The sequence below is a fragment of the Schistocerca piceifrons genome, unplaced genomic scaffold, assembly GCF_021461385.2.
Source record: "Schistocerca piceifrons isolate TAMUIC-IGC-003096 unplaced genomic scaffold, iqSchPice1.1 HiC_scaffold_427, whole genome shotgun sequence".
NCBI classification, from domain to species: Eukaryota; Metazoa; Arthropoda; class Insecta; order Orthoptera; family Acrididae; genus Schistocerca; species Schistocerca piceifrons.
Genome location: NW_025728653.1, coordinates 10,001 through 22,500, shown reverse-complemented (window position 1 = coordinate 22,500; position 12,500 = coordinate 10,001). Strand labels below are relative to the sequence as shown.

General features: G+C 57.4%; 2 non-coding genes and 1 pseudogene across 2 annotated transcripts; all 3 read right to left on the bottom strand.

The window, feature by feature from the left end:
- The window catches only part of LOC124749047, an 8,238-nt pseudogene extending 2,707 nt beyond the window's left edge, over positions 1–5,531 (bottom strand).
- Positions 5,532–5,719: 188 nt separating this feature from the next.
- On the bottom strand, positions 5,720–5,874 carry LOC124749048. The gene has a single exon (XR_007011785.1). It is a non-coding gene; the product is annotated as a 5.8S ribosomal RNA (ribosomal RNA).
- A 352-nt stretch (positions 5,875–6,226) lies between these two features.
- On the bottom strand, positions 6,227–8,135 carry LOC124749051. Its single transcript, XR_007011788.1, has one exon. It is a non-coding gene; the product is annotated as a small subunit ribosomal RNA (ribosomal RNA).
- Between the last annotated feature and the right edge of the window lie 4,365 nt (positions 8,136–12,500).

The window sequence follows — 12,500 nt, the reverse complement described above, 5'->3', positions numbered from 1 at the left end:
AGCGGCGCCCGCGTGATGATCGACAGCTGCTCCTCGATGTGGTGCCTCGGATGGAAGAGACACCGCCCAGAGGAGGAGAACTGCAGTCCCAGGTAGCGGAAGGTCTCACCCACTCCCAACGCCGGCATGGTGGTTTCGCCGGCCGTGAAGGTGACGCTCGCATCCACTTTCACTTTCTTCTCGCGGCCGGACGCCACGAGTGCGAGGGTGAGACACTTCCGCGGGTTAACACGCAGCCCCAGCTGGTCGAGGGCTGCTACTGCTGCGTTGATAAGGGACTGCAGGCCCCCCCTCGTGGAGGCGAAGAGCAGGATGTCATCCGCGAAGGCCGCCGCGTTCGTCTGGCGGCCCAACACCTTGACACCTACGTGTGAGGGCAGCTGATCTAGAACATAATCAACAGCGAAATTGAACAGGAGAGGGGACAGAGGATCTCCTTGCCGAACACCTCTTGCTGGCCGCACGGCCGGGGACTCGTCGCCACCCCCCGCAATTACCGTCGTGCTGTCCGCATAGCAGCCCTCGACGTAGTCAATGAATTCGTCCGGCAGACCATGGGCTTTAAGCACAGGACGCAAAGCCGCATGGTCCAACGAATCGAACGCCTTGGACACATCGAGGGATGCCATGAACACAGAACGACAGCGGCGGACGGCGCCGACGAGTATCCGGTCGAGTAGGAAAGTGTTCTCCAGCATCCCATCCCTTGGGATGAAAGCCCGCTGACGTTCGTCCACAGCACACATCTGCATAAGGCGAGTCGCCAGAACCTTATGGAAGGTTCGGGCTAGCACCGAGCAGACGGTGATGGGCCGAAAGTCAGCGGGGGATGCTGGGGCGGCTGTCTTAGGCAGCAAAGAGGTCCTGGCTCGGAGGAGGGAAGGGGGGAGCTTGCGGGTGAGCAGGAAAAGGTTTAGGAGTTTGGTGGTGACCTCCGCTGGAAGGCGGCGCAGCTGCACCGGCGAGAGGCCGTCAGGGCCGGCAACGGAGCCTCTGGGCGGCAGGGCGGCCGCAACCTCTTCTGCAGTGATCGGCCTCCATAGGCGCTCAAAGTCAACAGACTCCGAGCGCGGGAGAAGCCGGTCGGGAATGGAGCCAGCGTTGGAAGGTGGCTCTGTCGTGAAGAGGCTGCGCCAGAAGTCCACCAGCCCTGGGATGTTCGACGGCGGCTGGAGCAGGGTGCCATCCAGGAGACCACGCACGCAGCGCGCGCGATTCTTCCTGAAGGCATCCTGACATCTGGCATATTCCCACCGGCGGCGCTTCCGCTTGGAGAGCGGAGGGCCACCACCAGACCGCTGCTTGGATGGCGGGCGCAACGTCTTCCTCTTCCTTGCTCCTGCTTCCTCAGAGCCGACAGCACGGAGGGCCTCAGGCAGCCCAGCCGCGACCACTGCCAACGGCGTACCCGGCCCCAAACACGCAAGGTCGTCCAGGGCCGAGAAGCGCGCGGCCGACCGCGGCAGGCCGGCGAGGTGCCTCCATATAGCTTCGTCGACTACAGATGTTTGTGGCGGGCGCTCAAGCTCCGGCGGAGAGGGTGGCCCCTCCGGCAGCGACTCCGGGACGGGTGAATGGCGCAGACCATGCTGCGTCTGTTGTTCCCGCCTCAGCTCCTCTACGTATTCCCGCACCATCGTCCTGTGTGCCACCGTCCTCCTCCTGCACTTGATGGCATCCAGGGTACGGTGCGGAAACAGGGGTAGAAGCTCCTGGTTTGCAAAGAGGACTTTGGAGTCACTGGCACAGAGAAGCCTAGCCTCCGCCAGGGCGAGCTCCCGCATTTCTTCTTCCGCCCACCGAGCTCTCTTCCTATCGGTTATAATCTCCGCATTTGCCGCTTCCGGATGGGCGCGGCGGCGGTGTTGTCCGAGCCCGATCTTGCTGCGGAAGGCACGGCTGCAAATGCTGCAGTGGAACCATGGCTCCACGGCCTGCTCTACTTCAGGGAGGGTTGGCAGGCTAGCAGTCGGGACTGTTGGGCCGGGTCCTTCAGCGGAAGGCCCGGTACCCGTGTTTTCTTCTCTTGTTGTCCCAACATTAAGGGTTTTGCGATGGAGGGCTGGTAACCCCCCAAAGCCCCAAGTGCGGACTTCCACTCTGCTTACCAGTCCTATGAAGGACTGGCGTATCGGCGGGCCCACGGGAAGGGGGGAAGCCGCAGGCAAGGAGAGGCTAAGAGGGCATGGCCCATGTATTGCGCTTCACTTGCCCAGTAACTATGACCTTAAGAGAGTCATAGTTACTCCCGCCGTTTACCCGCGCTTGCTTGAATTTCTTCACGTGTTGTCCGAGCCCGATCTTGCTGCGGAAGGCACGGCTGCAAATGCTGCAGTGGAACCATGGCTCCACGGCCTGCTCTACTTCAGGGAGGGTTGGCAGGCTAGCAGTCGGGACTGTTGGGCCGGGTCCTTCAGCGGAAGGCCCGGTACCCGTGTTTTCTTCTCTTGTTGTCCCAACATTAAGGGTTTTGCGATGGAGGGCTGGTAACCCCCCAAAGCCCCAAGTGCGGACTTCCACTCTGCTTACCAGTCCTATGAAGGACTGGCGTATCGGCGGGCCCACGGGAAGGGGGGAAGCCGCAGGCAAGGAGAGGCTAAGAGGGCATGGCCCATGTATTGCGCTTCACTTGCCCAGTAACTATGACCTTAAGAGAGTCATAGTTACTCCCGCCGTTTACCCGCGCTTGCTTGAATTTCTTCACGTTGACATTCAGAGCACTGGGCAGAAATCACATTGCGTCAACACCCGCTAGGGCCATCGCAATGCTTTGTTTTAATTAGACAGTCGGATTCCCCCAGTCCGTGCCAGTTCTGAGTTGATCGTTGAATGGCGGCCGAAGAGAATCCGCGCACCCGCGCGCCCCCGGAGGAGCACGCTAAGGCGGACGCGGCCTCGCAGCAAGGAAGATCCGTGGGAGGCCAAGGCACGGGACCGAGCTCGGATCCTGCACGCAGGTTGAAGCACCGGGGCGCGAACGCCGCGCAGGCGCGCGCATCCTGCACCGCCGGCCAGCACGAGGCCGACCAACGGCGAGAGCAGACCACGCCCGCGCTAAACGCCCGCACTTACCGGCACCCCTACGGCACTCACCTCGCCCAGGCCCGGCACGTTAGCGCTGACCCACTTCCCGACCAAGCCCGACACGCCCCGATCCTCAGAGCCAATCCTTATCCCGAAGTTACGGATCCAATTTGCCGACTTCCCTTACCTACATTATTCTATCGACTAGAGGCTCTTCACCTTGGAGACCTGCTGCGGATATGGGTACGAACCGGCGCGACACCTCCACGTGGCCCTCTCCCGGATTTTCAAGGTCCGAGGGGAAGATCGGGACACCGCCGCAACTGCGGTGCTCTTCGCGTTCCAAACCCTATCTCCCTGCTAGAGGATTCCAGGGAACTCGAACGCTCATGCAGAAAAGAAAACTCTTCCCCGATCTCCCGACGGCGTCTCCGGGTCCTTTTGGGTTACCCCGACGAGCATCTCTAAAAGAGGGGCCCGACTTGTATCGGTTCCGCTGCCGGGTTCCGGAATAGGAACCGGATTCCCTTTCGCCCAACGGGGGCCAGCACAAAGCGCATCATGCTATGACGGCCCCCATCAACATCGGATTTCTCCTAGGGCTTAGGATCGACTGACTCGTGTGCAACGGCTGTTCACACGAAACCCTTCTCCGCGTCAGCCCTCCAGGGCCTCGCTGGAGTATTTGCTACTACCACCAAGATCTGCACCGACGGCGGCTCCAGGCAGGCTCACGCCCAGACCCTTCTGCGCCCACCGCCGCGACCCTCCTACTCGTCAGGGCTTCGCGGCCGGCCGCAAGGACCGGCCATGACTGCCAGACTGACGGCCGAGTATAGGCACGACGCTTCAGCGCCATCCATTTTCAGGGCTAGTTGCTTCGGCAGGTGAGTTGTTACACACTCCTTAGCGGATTCCGACTTCCATGGCCACCGTCCTGCTGTCTTAAGCAACCAACGCCTTTCATGGTTTCCCATGAGCGTCGATTCGGGCGCCTTAACTCGGCGTTTGGTTCATCCCACAGCGCCAGTTCTGCTTACCAAAAGTGGCCCACTTGGCACTCCGATCCGAGTCGTTTGCTCGCGGCTTCAGCATATCAAGCAAGCCGGAGATCTCACCCATTTAAAGTTTGAGAATAGGTTGAGGTCGTTTCGGCCCCAAGGCCTCTAATCATTCGCTTTACCGGATGAGACTCGTACGAGCACCAGCTATCCTGAGGGAAACTTCGGAGGGAACCAGCTACTAGATGGTTCGATTAGTCTTTCGCCCCTATACCCAGCTCCGACGATCGATTTGCACGTCAGAATCGCTACGGACCTCCATCAGGGTTTCCCCTGACTTCGTCCTGGCCAGGCATAGTTCACCATCTTTCGGGTCCCAACGTGTACGCTCTAGGTGCGCCTCACCTCGCAATGAGGACGAGACGCCCCGGGAGTGCGGAGGCCGCCGCCCCGTGAAGGGCGGGGAAGCCCCATCCTCCCTCGGCCCGCGCAAGGCGAGACCTTCACTTTCATTACGCCTTTAGGTTTCGTACAGCCCAATGACTCGCGCACATGTTAGACTCCTTGGTCCGTGTTTCAAGACGGGTCGTGAAATTGTCCAAAGCTGAAGCGCCGCTGACGGGAGCGATTATTCCGCCCGAGAGCATCCCGAGCCAACAGCGGCGCGGGTCCGGGGCCGGGCCAGGTAGGTCCGTCATCCGGGAAGAACCGCGCGCGCTTGCCGGGAGCCCGAGCGCCCAAAGGGGCGAATCGACTCCTCCAGATATACCGCCGGGCAGCCAGCCAGGACACCGGGGCTCTGCCCAACAGACGCGAACCGAGGCCCGCGGAAGGACAGGCTGCGCACCCGGGCCGTAGGCCGGCACCCAGCGGGTCGCGACGTCCTACTAGGGGAGAAGTGCGGCCCACCGCACACCGGAACGGCCCCACCCCGCGGCGAGTGGAAAGGCAACCGGACACGACCCCGCCGCGGATTGCTCCGCGCGGGCGGCCGGCCCCATCTGCCGAGGGCGGAGGCCAGTGGCCGGATGGGCGTGAATCTCACCCGTTCGACCTTTCGGACTTCTCACGTTTACCCCAGAACGGTTTCACGTACTTTTGAACTCTCTCTTCAAAGTTCTTTTCAACTTTCCCTCACGGTACTTGTTCGCTATCGGTCTCGTGGTCATATTTAGTCTCAGATGGAGTTTACCACCCACTTGGAGCTGCACTCTCAAGCAACCCGACTCGAAGGAGAGGTCCCGCCGACGCTCGCACCGGCCGCTACGGGCCTGGCACCCTCTACGGGCCGTGGCCTCATTCAAGTTGGACTTGGGCTCGGCGCGAGGCGTCGGGGTAGTGGACCCTCCCAAACACCACATGCCACGACAGGCGGCAGCCTGCGGGGTTCGGTGCTGGACTCTTCCCTGTTCGCTCGCCGCTACTGGGGGAATCCTTGTTAGTTTCTTTTCCTCCGCTTAGTAATATGCTTAAATTCAGCGGGTAGTCTCGCCTGCTCTGAGGTCGTTGTACGAGGTGTCGCACGCCACACCGCCAGCCGGCTGTGCACGCTACCGAGAAAGTACCGGTATGCGAACCGCCAGGCGACGGGCGCGCATCGCACGTTTGAGGAGACGCGGCCGGCCCCACAGGCGGCCGCGACACTCCCAGGTCTGCGAAGCGGGGCAAACGCCGCGCGCTTCAGTATACGTAGCCGACCCTCAGCCAGACGTGGCCCGGGAACGGAATCCATGGACCGCAATGTGCGTTCGAAACGTCGATGTTCATGTGTCCTGCAGTTCACATGTCGACGCGCAATTTGCTGCGTTCTTCATCGACCCACGAGCCGAGTGATCCACCGTCCTGGGTGATCTTTTCTCAAGTTTCCGCCGTCTCTTTCGAGACGGTCGCATAGGCGGGAGTGAGGCGTGTGGCGGCCCCTGTTCCAGCGTTCTGTGTCCAACGGCCTCACGGCCGACGGGCGTCGTACGGCTCCACACCGGAGCGGACAGGCACTCGGGCGAAAGTCATTCAAAACCGGCGCCAGGCGCCAGGTGCCGCAGGCCAGCCGCTCCAGCGCTTCAGCGCTCGTACCACACAACATTGCCGCTAGTTTTGAGAGGCACGCGTGGTTCCGCACGCGGCGCACGGCTACTGCGAGCCGTACAGGTAGCGTGTTGCGCGACACGACACGCACATCGAAAGACATGCAGTCTAGTCGGTAATGATCCTTCCGCAGGTTCACCTACGGAAACCTTGTTACGACTTTTACTTCCTCTAAATGATCAAGTTTGGTCATCTTTCCGGTAGCATCGGCAACGACAGAGTCAATGCCGCGTACCAGTCCGAAGACCTCACTAAATCATTCAATCGGTAGTAGCGACGGGCGGTGTGTACAAAGGGCAGGGACGTAATCAACGCGAGCTTATGACTCGCGCTTACTGGGAATTCCTCGTTCATGGGGAACAATTGCAAGCCCCAATCCCTAGCACGAAGGAGGTTCAGCGGGTTACCCCGACCTTTCGGCCTAGGAAGACACGCTGATTCCTTCAGTGTAGCGCGCGTGCGGCCCAGAACATCTAAGGGCATCACAGACCTGTTATTGCTCAATCTCGTGCGGCTAGAAGCCGCCTGTCCCTCTAAGAAGAAAAGTAATCGCTGACAGCACGAAGGATGTCACGCGACTAGTTAGCAGGCTAGAGTCTCGTTCGTTATCGGAATTAACCAGACAAATCGCTCCACCAACTAAGAACGGCCATGCACCACCACCCACCGAATCAAGAAAGAGCTATCAATCTGTCAATCCTTCCGGTGTCCGGGCCTGGTGAGGTTTCCCGTGTTGAGTCAAATTAAGCCGCAGGCTCCACTCCTGGTGGTGCCCTTCCGTCAATTCCTTTAAGTTTCAGCTTTGCAACCATACTTCCCCCGGAACCCAAAAGCTTTGGTTTCCCGGAGGCTGCCCGCCGAGTCATCGGAGGAACTGCGGCGGATCGCTGGCTGGCATCGTTTATGGTTAGAACTAGGGCGGTATCTGATCGCCTTCGAACCTCTAACTTTCGTTCTTGATTAATGAAAACATACTTGGCAAATGCTTTCGCTTCTGTTCGTCTTGCGACGATCCAAGAATTTCACCTCTAACGTCGCAATACGAATGCCCCCGCCTGTCCCTATTAATCATTACCTCGGGTTCCGAAAACCAACAAAATAGAACCGAGGTCCTATTCCATTATTCCATGCACACAGTATTCAGGCGGGCTTGCCTGCTTTAAGCACTCTAATTTGTTCAAAGTAAACGTGCCGGCCCACCGAGACACTCAATAAAGAGCACCCTGGTAGGATTTCAACGGGGTCCGCCTCGGGACGCACGAGCACGCACGGGGCGGTCGCACGCCTTCGGCTCGCCCCACCGGCAGGACGTCCCACGATACATGCCAGTTAAACACCGACGGGCGGTGAACCAACAGCGTGGGACACAAATCCAACTACGAGCTTTTTAACCGCAACAACTTTAATATACGCTATTGGAGCTGGAATTACCGCGGCTGCTGGCACCAGACTTGCCCTCCAATAGATACTCGTTAAAGGATTTAAAGTGTACTCATTCCGATTACGGGGCCTCGGATGAGTCCCGTATCGTTATTTTTCGTCACTACCTCCCCGTGCCGGGAGTGGGTAATTTGCGCGCCTGCTGCCTTCCTTGGATGTGGTAGCCGTTTCTCAGGCTCCCTCTCCGGAATCGAACCCTGATTCCCCGTTACCCGTTACAACCATGGTAGGCGCAGAACCTACCATCGACAGTTGATAAGGCAGACATTTGAAAGATGCGTCGCCGGTACGAGGACCGTGCGATCAGCCCAAAGTTATTCAGAGTCACCAAGGCAAACGGACCGGACGAGCCGACCGATTGGTTTTGATCTAATAAAAGCGTCCCTTCCATCTCTGGTCGGGACTCTGTTTGCATGTATTAGCTCTAGAATTACCACAGTTATCCAAGTAACGTGGGTACGATCTAAGGAACCATAACTGATTTAATGAGCCATTCGCGGTTTCACCTTAATGCGGCTTGTACTGAGACATGCATGGCTTAATCTTTGAGACAAGCATATGACTACTGGCAGGATCAACCAGGGAGCTGCGTCAACTAGAGCTGAGCAGCCGGCCGCCCGGGAGTGTGTCCCGGGGGCCCGCGCGAACACGCAAGCGTCCGCTCAATCATTCTGCAAACAGGAGGAGGCTGAGCTCCCCTGCACAATACACCTCGAAACCCTCTCAGGTCCCGGCGGCGCGCAGCGCCGTCCCAAGTACTTGGTCGGGTTCGAGAGAGGCGCAATCGCCCGGAGTTAGGCGAGTAGACGCTTTCGGTGCGACCACCCGTGCTCCCAACTGAGCTTGCCGCTGCCGACAGAGGCCCGGGAGCGTGCTGTCGTGGCATTGCCGGCGGGAGACAACACGCGCCACCTACGGTGACCGGCAGCTCCAACGCCAGCGCCACAGAAGGACAAAAGCCCCACTTGGGTGCCGAAGCGAACTCTCCCAGCACAGCGCACACGCCAACACATCCGCACAGCTGCGATACAAACCACCAGCGAGAACCGCTGGGGCGACCGAGCAGCAGACGGCGTCGCGGCGCCGAGCGCCGGGCGGCGGCGCATCCTCAACGCACACAGTCCTCAATCGGACCAGCACACTGCAGATGTCCACCGCGCTTCGCACCGGGCCCGCGAGGACCTACTTTGGCCGCACGGCGCCGCGCGCAGGGTGCGCCGGCGCGCAGCTGCGACGCCTGCCGCGTCCGTCGGCCGGCGCGCCTGCCACTGGCCGCCCCCACCAGCCGGCTGTAGCGCGTGCGCCCACGCACCGCGCGGCCAGCACGCCGGGAGGCGCCCCCTCACCGGCCGGGGACGGTCCCACCCAGCCACCGCCGCGTATCGCTTCACACCCAGATGCCGTTCAGTTTCGTCGGCATGGTGGGTATCGCTGGAACAACCGGTTAGTACCTCAACCTATCGTCGCCATCACCGATTCACCCCTAGCGAGAACAACCGCACCACAACGGGTTACCATTTCTTCATTTGCGTAACTTCACCAGAAAACGTAGGCGTCCATCGCCATTTGCAACTTCAACCATTATTGCATGCCTGTGTCAGGTGTCACGCCACACTACGTCTGCCCACATACACGCAACAAAATGTGCACGCCTAGACAATACGTGGAAGGTGGCCCCCGTACGTATGCGATGTCCATTGCTCGAACGACTGTCAACCGGCTTCTGTAGCATGTCGCAGATATGGAACGCGCTGCACCATGCCATCACGGTGTGTGAGGAGAGACGACTAGGTCCGAATACATCAACAGACAGCTCATGCTGATCGCCATCCACGGCGTCCGTTCCTCCCACACGTCTCTATGGCGTACCACACTGCAATCCAGCTCTCATAGGGAGACGACACGTAGCTGCGTGCACAATATTTGCACTGTATGGTCCGCCGTTTTTGGGCGCAGTCGTTGTACGGTCACACATGTGCCACGATGTATCATTCAGTACATAAGGACGAATGTGCAGTACAGATTGTGGTTCACGCGTACGACATCAGCGGACAGTTGACACAGGCCGCACCACAACGTAGCCTGCGTACGTCGCATGCGAAGGGCATTGAACATGCAAACTTGTCACCAACCACCTTGCGAAGGCAGGGGGCAAGGTGGGGACGTGGGGAGAGGTGGGGGGGGGGGGGGGGGCGGCATGTACGCCCTGCTGCCATCCACATTACAGTGTACAGCAGGAGCATGTGGAAAGTCAGCAAGACTTGCAAGGTGTTTAACATGAAGCGATACACAGGGGAGCGGGCAGTGCGAGTAGCGAACTATATTGCGAGGGTTGCGGGTGGGCAACACTACACTAATTGAACGAGTCGTATAACAATTACAGAGCAGGTTTAGGCGACAACGTGGGTTACGATAGGCGACAACGTGGGTTACGTTAGGGGACAACGTGGGTTACGTTAGGGGACAACGTGGGTTACGTTAGGGGACAACGTGGGTTACGTTAGGGGACAACGTGGGTTACGTTAGGGGACAACGTGGGTTACGTTAGGGGACAACGTGGGTTACGTTAGGGGACAACGTGGGTTAGGTTAAGGCACAACATGGGTTAGGTTAAGGCACAACATGGGTTAGGTTAAGGCACAACATGGGTTAGGTTAAGGCACAACATGGGTTAGGTTAAGGCACAACATGGGTTAGGTTACGGCACAACATGGGTTAGGTTAAGGCACAACATGGGTTAGGTTAGGGGACAACATGGGTTAGGTTAGGGGACAACATGGGTTAGGTTAAGGCACAACATGGGTTAGGTTAAGGCACAACATGGGTTAGGTTAGGGGACAACATGGGTTAGGTTAGGGCACAACATGGGTTAGGTTAGGGGACAACATGGGTTAGGTTAGGGGACAACATGGGTTAGGTTAGGGGACAACATGGGTTAGGTTAGGGGACAACATGGGTTAGGTTAGGGGACAACATGGGTTAGGTTAGGGGACAACATGGGTTAGGTTAGGGGACAACATGGGTTAGGTTAGGGGACAACATGGGTTAGGTTAAGGCACAACATGGGTTAGGTTAGGGGACAACATGGGTTAGGTTAGGGGACAACATGGGTTAGGTTAGGGGACAACATGGGTTAGGTTAGGGGACAACATGGGTTAGGTTAGGGGACAACATGGGTTAGGTTAAGGCACAACATGGGTTAGGTTAGGGCACAACATGGGTTAGGTTAGGGCACAACATGGGTTAGGTTAGGGCACAACATGGGTTAGGTTAGGGGACAACATGGGTTAGGTTAGGGGACAACATGGGTTAGGTTAGGGGACAACATGGGTTAGGTTAGGGGACAACATGGGTTAGGTTAGGGGACAACATGGGTTAGGTTAGGGGACAACATGGGTTAGGTTAGGGGACAACATGGGTTAGGTTAGGGGACAACATGGGTTAGGTTAGGGGACAACATGGGTTAGGTTAAGGCACAACATGGGTTAGGTTAGGGGACAACATGGGTTAGGTTAGGGGACAACATGGGTTAGGTTAGGGGACAACATGGGTTAGGTTAAGGCACAACATGGGTTAGGTTAGGGGACAACATGGGTTAGGTTAAGGCACAACATGGGTTAGGTTAGGGGACAACATGGGTTAGGTTAGGGGACAACATGGGTTAGGTTAAGGCACAACATGGGTTAGGTTAAGGCACAACATGGGTTAGGTTAAGGCACAACATGGGTTAGGTTAGGGGACAACATGGGTTAGGTTAGGGGACAACTTGGGTTAGGTTAGGGGACAACATGGGTTAGGTTAAGGCACAACATGGGTTAGGTTAAGGCACAACATGGGTTAGGTTAGGGGACAACATGGGTTAGGTTAGGGGACAACATGGGTTAGGTTAGGGGACAACATGGGTTAGGTTAAGGCACAACATGGGTTAGGTTAGGGGACAACATGGGTTAGGTTAAGGCACAACATGGGTTAGGTTAGGGGACAACATGGGTTAGGTTAGGGGACAACATGGGTTAGGTTAAGGCACAACATGGGTTAGGTTAAGGCACAACATGGGTTAGGTTAAGGGACAACATGGGTTAGGTTAGGGGACAACTTGGGTTAGGTTAGGGGACAACATGGGTTAGGTTAAGGCACAACATGGGTTAGGTTAAGGCACAACATGGGTTAGGTTAAGGTACAACATGGGTTAGGTTAAGGTACAACATGGGTTAGGTTAGGTTACACGTTGTTGTAAGGAAAGGTGTGGGGGGGGGGGGGGGCGGGGCGGCAGGTTCGTTGATAGTGATTATAGTAAGTGAATGCTTGTGACATGATGAGATTTGTCACGTCAGGATGCACCTTTGGCTTATTAGAGGCGGCGCTCCAATTCTATGCTTGTGTCAGACCTGTGTCTTTGACTCATGTCATTGTTTGTGCGCTGTGACAGGAGGTACTATTGTGATGTTGGGTGCACCGTTGTATAGGACATGTGTGGGTGTTGGTGCCTTATCTGCGCAATGGTGGATGTCGAAAGGGTGGGATATTCTATTTTCCGCATGGACCTCCTGGTCTGGTTGTGATAGTGTGGATTGTGTAATGTGGCGGAGAGGATGCACTGGATGTTGTTCCATGCTGGTGCTTACATATTGTATGTGCGCCTGTTAGAAGCAGAGAGTGGTGCGTGATCAGAGTGTCTGGCTGACGTGTGGTTCCCATTGTGGGCAGACTCTTTCAGCATGTATACGGACAGTTGTATATATTTTCTGTAGTTTGATGGCTCTGCATTGATTACTAATCAGCGCCGTGTGTACGGGTAATCTGGTTCCAGTCCACAATGTTCTATCTGTGTACATTAGTGACAAAGACTCCCCCCATGCAGTGGGGCTCGGTCTGTTATAACTCTTCCGCGTAATATATTTGCCCCACGTTTTTGCGAGTGCGAGTGCGAGTGCAACGCGCATGGGGACC